Source organism: Orbicella faveolata, unplaced genomic scaffold, assembly GCF_042242905.1.
Source record: "Orbicella faveolata isolate gen_17 unplaced genomic scaffold, um_ofav_v1 contig_34, whole genome shotgun sequence".
Lineage (NCBI taxonomy): Eukaryota > Metazoa > Cnidaria > Anthozoa > Scleractinia > Merulinidae > Orbicella > Orbicella faveolata.
Window position 1 is genome coordinate 24,042,499 of NW_028301563.1, and position 7,331 is coordinate 24,049,829.

Consider the following 7,331-nt stretch of genomic DNA (forward strand, 5'->3'; position numbering starts at 1 on the left):
TATGGGTCTTTTATTTGCCAGAAGTCTATCTTGCATGATCTCCGTCTAACTTCACTACTTCCACTTCGCTGCTGACTCTGCTTAAGTAATTGGCTGACAAATGCACACGTACTTAAATATCACAGCGGTAGCTATGTGGCCACATGGGACAACTGAACTTGAAGGATGCGAAGTACACATGAAATAATTCATATTTGAACTGCGGTTGTAGATGAAAGTGAAGAATGATCATCGCAGTAAATCTTCCAATTTAAGCAATTGGAAAGAAGAAGCCTGAAAAAAAATCGGGACTTGAACGGGATTCGAACCCGTGACCTCCGCGATACCGCGATATCGGTGCGATGCTCTACCAACTGAGCTATGAAGCCACACATTGGGAGCGAGGTCAATCAATTAAGCTCATATCTTCCCGTGAGGAGTGAAATGATGTGCAGTATACATGAAATAATTCTCTCCAATTGCTGAAATTGGAAAATTTAAGCAATTGGAAAGTAATAATAATCAAATCGTTCTAAATTGTCAAAATTGTCTAAATTGTATAAGCCCTATAACACAAGCCTAGATATGGCCTTGTCCCTAATACGTGGCTACCCGTGGGAGGGAGGGTGTAAAGGAATTCGATGTTAAATTAAGCGGTAGATGTTAATGGCAGGGATCTTTTATATAATAACCCAAGTTATTCTCGCATTTTGATTGGTTCTCGCCTATGATCTATTAGAGGACAGACGCACGATTGACGTCATTATTACAAAGCATTTCCCTCTGTGTTTTAAAATGGCGGAAAATTTTAACAATTTAGATAATATTTTACGTGACTGGGCAAAGGATAAGGTACAAAAAAAAGTCTTGTCGAGGCATTGAACAGGTACGAGAAGCAGTGACAAAAAAGATCAAACCGTTTCTTTTCTAAGAAATGACTTAGAAAAAATACTCGAGCAGTCTCAGTCGACAGTCGAGCGAGACTAAACCAAGCACAAAAGTGGTCTTGGTAAGCCGAGAACCACTGCTTTATCTCAAATTTAACAAGCCTGATAAACAAAATATTGGTGAGATTAATTTATTTAACAAATTCAACTTTTCTCATTCTCAAATTAACTGTTGATACACTAATTGATGTCAAGAATAAAACATCGAAACATCACTTCTTGAAATTAGTTTAAATAAACAGATAACCTTGCTTTCCGACATGCGAATGCTCCAGCCCGTTTCAGGGGACAGCAGCAAGCAAAGTATAGCAAACTACAGCTCACGGCCAGCTTTAGCACAGTTAAAAAGTGTCTCCGACATTATTCTAAACTCATATGAGAATCACCAACCACAGACGACACAAACTTCCTCCATCACTAACGCTCCTTTCATTCAAAACTCGAATCGAATAGCCTCCAGGTTAACTGCAACCGCAAGTTTTCCCAGCGTATCGTGAAAAGCTGGACCGGTCACGTGCGTATGATTAGCCAATCAAAGTCGAGGACTTAGGATTCTTGCCCGCTCAGATGCTTGAGAAAAAAATAAGTGTTTTTTATCATTTTTCCTCAGAATGAATACTTCGAACTCTTGCATTGTTCTCTGTCCAACACTTAAATCAACGCATAAATGAACACCGTTATTCAGCCATCGGAAAACACCTTGAAACACAGCAAGGGAACAACAAAACAGAGACTAGCCGCCTTTTCAAAGTTCTGAGGAAATGTAACAGCAAATTCGATTGCTAAGTCTACGAGATGCCGTACGTAAAGGATTGACATCAAGCGTTCTCTTAACACGCAAACCGACTCCATTCGCGCCAAACTGTTTACGTAATACTTTCGGACACGTTTGTCTTTATTGCGTTTCCTACCTTGAGAATTATACGCATAGGACGAACCAGGACCGCTCGTTCCGGGGACGAGCGCTCTAATCATGAGGCCACCGCCTCTCTCTTTATATGATAAGTTGAGATTCAAATAAAATAAACTAGTCATAATTTTTGAAAGATTTTCAATAAAAAAAAATGTGGACAATTCTGTCATCCCTTCTAGTAAAAATATGTTCTCAAAGACCAATTAACTCACGATTTTACAAGCCCACCGGCGCACTTGCAGCCTACACTCCGTAAACAGGAGCACTGAGCTGGGGAACGTAGCCTGTCGCCAACTTAGTCTCAAAACGGACGAAAAGGCAGCAACTGTATTAACACGAGTTAACGACAGACTTATTATTTTGCATAGTAACTGTTATCACTCGTATCGGACTGGTTCCAGAACCACTTGAAAATTTATTTATTGAATACAGAATTTCTCAAATTACATTCCTTGTACCCAATCACCGCGCTGCATCTGATCTTGCATGTTTCATGCTCTCTTACACCGACTTGTTTTACATTTATCTGCTAAAATTGAGTTTACTAGTTCAACTTAAGGTAATATATGGGGCGCAACGAATCCAAAAATGTTAATTTTAGTAACAGCTCATATGAAGCCAAAGTGACCACATACATTTCTTACGGAATGCGCTAAAAAAGTGCAAAATTGATTTGCACATCAAAGAATACTATAAGAATTTCCAACAAATTCGACACAAAATGTGACCCAAAGACAAATGAAAACGTAATAATGACAAAAACTTAGTTGAAATACCCTTTGAAGACATTGCTGATAAAGACGGACAAGACATGGTTGATATAGACAAGTTATATATCCATATAATTGACACATTAAACTGTTTCTTAATAGTTTCTTAGTAAGATCATCAATTTCGGCGATTGTCGCCTTTTAAAACGCTTGTTGTGTAAGATAAATTCGATGCTAAGTCAGCGCGGACACTTTGTGACTCTGCCCTAATCTCCTATGTCTCAGGCTAAATATGAGTGGTGTCAGAAATGAAAGTGATCCTGCAATTCCGGGATCTCAGAATTTTCTAGATCGAGAAACAACATGGAAAGGATCTTGTAAGAGAGTTTTGTTTTCCCATTTTTATTTTTATTATTCTAGTTTTCTGTAAGGTTGTATCCTATATCAGGAAGGGAACCTCCTAGCACACACTCTTTAATTTCTCTTTTATCGTGCAATTGACACTGATTGTGATTATTTTTTGGCAGGTATTTGCAAAACAATCAGTTGAAAGACTTACCTAAGGATATTTTCCGCTACAATACCGAGCTGGGAAGGCTGTGAGTAGATCTCTTCGTGTAACTCTAGATTACCGTAACTAAATTCCCAACTAGCCAATCAGAAGCTGTGTCTCCTGTCTTGATATCCTGAGACATCAAGTCACTGACCTGATATGGCTACAATATCAGGTCATTTGGCCGAATTTGGGTATGGTAAATACCTAATCGTTCCTTTCTGGTACGCTTTGGCGGCATATCAGGCTGGTTTGGTCTCGCCATGGGTATTTCGGCTAGACTAGCTCTCGTAAAAGTACGAACAATGGTTCGGCCAAACTCACCTGGTATGCCGATGCACGCAATTTAAGAAAGTAATTAAAAAAATACTTTGGCAGGTAACAAGTCCGCCTGTTGAACGGCCACAGAACAAGCAACGGCGTGGAGTTCTGTATCCACTGCACTCGAAGATAAATTTAAACCTTTTTTTATGAACCACTAGATAGACGCGAGAATCCAAACTTTATTTTGACTAAGGTGGACGTCAGCGACGTTTTCTTCCTTTTAAAGTTTCGGTCTTGATGATAAAAATGCCACTCTTGTCTTCGAAGCAGTCTCCAATCGTTTTTCCAAGGTGTACTATCTATATATTTCTTTAATCTCTCGCATTCAATTTGGCGAAACTAAACTCTTTGGCTCTCTTAATTTTGTAATGTGTATTTTCTGTGAAGGTTGGACATGAATTACGACGTAGAAAACTAGTAGAGCCCTACAATTCGAAGAAAAAAACTTGGATAAATCAAGACAAGAGAGAATCTACACTGCCTTCTTCGTTTACAAAACCATTGACATTACAAGCCTTTCCATAAACGTAGTCTAGTTCAGGTTCGCTGACACCATTTTGCTTCGAATAGTCTATTTCGGCTGCTAAAATTAACAGAGCTTTTTACCTCATGGTAGGTATGACATACCATGAGGTATAGTGATGGTTGGATTGGTCACTCCATTCCCGTTAGGCAATTAATTTATGCATTAAATCCGTATAAACGTTAATTAAACGCGTTTTCCTCTGTCTCCCATACTAGGTTTGGTTTTGTCATCAAAGTCGTACCATTGTTTTATGTTCATATATGTGGGGGGAGGGGGTGGAACATAGGCGGCAGTACATGTTTACAACACAGCGCCTGTTGTGTCGAGCCCGACGCAATAATTGTCAAGGCGGGTTTTTGTTCCTTTCGTTCCTTTCGTTCCTTTCGTTCCATGGTTGATCAAAATACACATTTGAAGACCTCAGGAAGGAACAGGAAATGTGCTCAAGAATGCTCGAGTGGAAAGTAATGAGTTTTAAAGTCCTAATAGTGACGATGTTTCCAAGAGTCATTTGGACGACGAGGAATCGATCATCCGTAGCAAGAATGCACGAAACGAACGATTTGAGATTAATGGAATGGTCTGCGGAAGAAGGTAAGCTGTCCTCCTTTTATTTTATTGTATTTTGAAATTTGTAAAAAAAAACTTACAGGACGTATGATTAAAACTAATTGCGCTTTTAATATTTCGCAATTCGGTCGGAAGCTGTTCGGAAAATGTCACATGACAAAGCACATGGTTTCAAGTGCTCTTGCTCAAGATTTTGTATTGTGTTCAGTCAGAAAGCTTATAATAAGTCTCTGAAATATTCAGGGACAGAAGCGTTGTCGAAACCCTCAACTGGCTGGGGTAATTTGCAAGGCCAGGAGACGAACAGCTTCGATGAAGCTTTCGTCGATTTCCCCTCTCGCTGGGACTTAAATGTCACAACTGTGGAAAGCGAGACAGCTACAGAGAATCAACACAGCTGTCAAACGAATGCTAAAAACAATATACGCCAAATAACAAATACCATAACAAATACAAAATATCAAACAGCAAACAAATGCCAAACAGATGATCCGTTACCTGAATGCCACCAGAAATACACGGAGAAAGAACTGAAAGTCCAGAATACCAAGGAGCAAATGATTGTCGAAGGTAATCCTACAATACCCGAGCAGTTGGTAAATGCATTTATTGAAGAGAAATGTGAAAATCAAAATATACCAGTTCAGTTGTCAAGCAATTGTCAGTACAGAAATGCAGATAAAAATGTGAATGTACGGAGTTCTAGAGCTACCATTGTCTCCCATCAGTTTAGAATGACACGTGAAAGAGAACCCTCCAGAATTTCTTACAAAATGGTTACTAGACGTTCCAGTGAAAAAAAAAAAAAAAAGTTGGTGAAATTATACATAAAGAAATATGTCCCGAAATCATCAAAGGTGAAGGCTATGTTGTGTGGATACCATCGCTATCATTTCTTAGAGCGCTATAGAAGTTCAAAGTTCATGTTTTTCTCAAAGAAATATTTCATTAGACAAAGTTTAAGCTGATGTATTTTTCGAACAAGGACTCCAAAGCATAAAAAGTTGCCTTTGTTTTGTATGATTGCTGAAGGTAATATTTTCAGAAAATTAAGGCAGCTCCAAATGAGAACTTATCATTTCGCAAGCAGAGTCATATCATTGAGTAGAGATGTGGAGTCAAATCCTGGTCCTGCAAATGAGTATTACAAATCAGCACCTTTTATATCACCCACAAATTCTGTTTGTTTATTAGAATTCAGATTGTCTCAGTTAGGCAGAATTGCACTTGATGTTGGAGGAGGTGGTGATTGCTTCTTTAGGGCTGTATCACATCAACTCTATGGAAATGCTAATAGTCATTTCTATGTGCGCAGTGTTGGCATTCAGTATTTAGTGAATCACCCTGAACAATTCGTAGAGAGTAACACTGAGCATTCTTGGCAAGGTTATTTGGAAAGAATGTCATGTCAAGGAACATGGGCTGATGCTATCATAATTCAAGCTGTTGCCAATTGTCTTAATTTATCAATTCATATTGCTGAATCAAATGCAACTTTGTCTCCACTTACTGTCGTTGAACCAGTAAATGTTACAAATGCCGTAAACATTTACATTGGACACCTAGATGAATTTCATTATGTTTCCACAGTAGAAAACAGAACAATGGAGATGAGAGACAACAGCAAACAAGTAAAAAATGCAGATGAAAACAAACCAGTTGATGACAGTGAAAAAACGTAAAGCTTACAAAAGACAATACATGAGAGAATACATGAAAGACAGAAGAGGTGATGATAACTTTAGAAAAAATGAGAATCAAAAACGAGTGCAAGGCAGCAACATTAATAGCAAAACATCTAGGAACAAGAAACACCAGGCTTCTAAAAGAAGAAATTGAACCCAGAACATGTCAGAGAAATTGAGCGGCTCTCCTTCAAAAAACGAAAAGCAGAGAACCCGTAGCACATAAGGCAAATAAACAAACAGTCGGTAAGAAAGAGACGAAAGACTGAGGCTCTGACAAGTGTATCACAACTAACATATAGCAGTCATGAGTTGCAACCACAAGAAAACAAATATGATGCAATTTCTATGATAAATTTGTTTCACAAAAACATTGCAAGTGGCCCAGAATATGTATGCACCTGTTGTGACCAATTGTGGTTCAAGTGCTCTGTAGTGAAATGTGATGCAAACAAATATAAGGCATGTTCACCAGACATTGTTGAGTCCTGTCTTACTGGTTTTAAAAGTGTCAATGATACTGAGTGGATCTGCATAACTTCCAATTCAACTCTAAAAAAGGCAGGTTACTCAGCTGTTCTAAAGCCAATAAGATGGGTTTTCCTTATAAGCCTGATGTATTGAATTTGACTTCACTAGAGGAGCGACTAATATCACCTCGTATACCTTTTATGCAAATCCGTGAACTGCCTAGAGGTGGTCAATTGTCTATTCATGGAAACATTGTCAATGTGCCAAGTGATGTGAATTCAACTGCTCACTGTCTCCCAAGGCCAATAGGTGAATCACAGACCATTCCAATAAAACTTAAAAGGCGACTTGGTTACAAGCGTCACTATCAATTTCAGAATGTCAGACCTAAGAAAGTATTAGATGCAGCCAAATATCTTGTAGACACTAGTGAATTATTTAAAACTGAAGGCATAAAAGTGCAGAATGCATGGGTAGATGACATAACTTCATAATCAAGCACCCATGAAGAGTGGAGTGAATTTGTTGAAAACCCTAATACATCCAGTGCTGATGTGCAAAGTAATGAAATTGTAACAAATTGTCAAAACAGTATTTGCACTGCTGATGTTCATAATCCAGACAGAGAAAAAGCTAATGATGATGGTTGGTGT

General features: G+C 38.5%; 1 pseudogene; it reads left to right on the forward strand.

Annotated features, from left to right (window-relative positions):
- Positions 1-4,628: 4,628 nt before the first annotated feature.
- Positions 4,629-6,679, forward strand: LOC149105369 (uncharacterized; annotated as a pseudogene).
- The last annotated feature ends 652 nt before the right edge of the window (positions 6,680-7,331 follow it).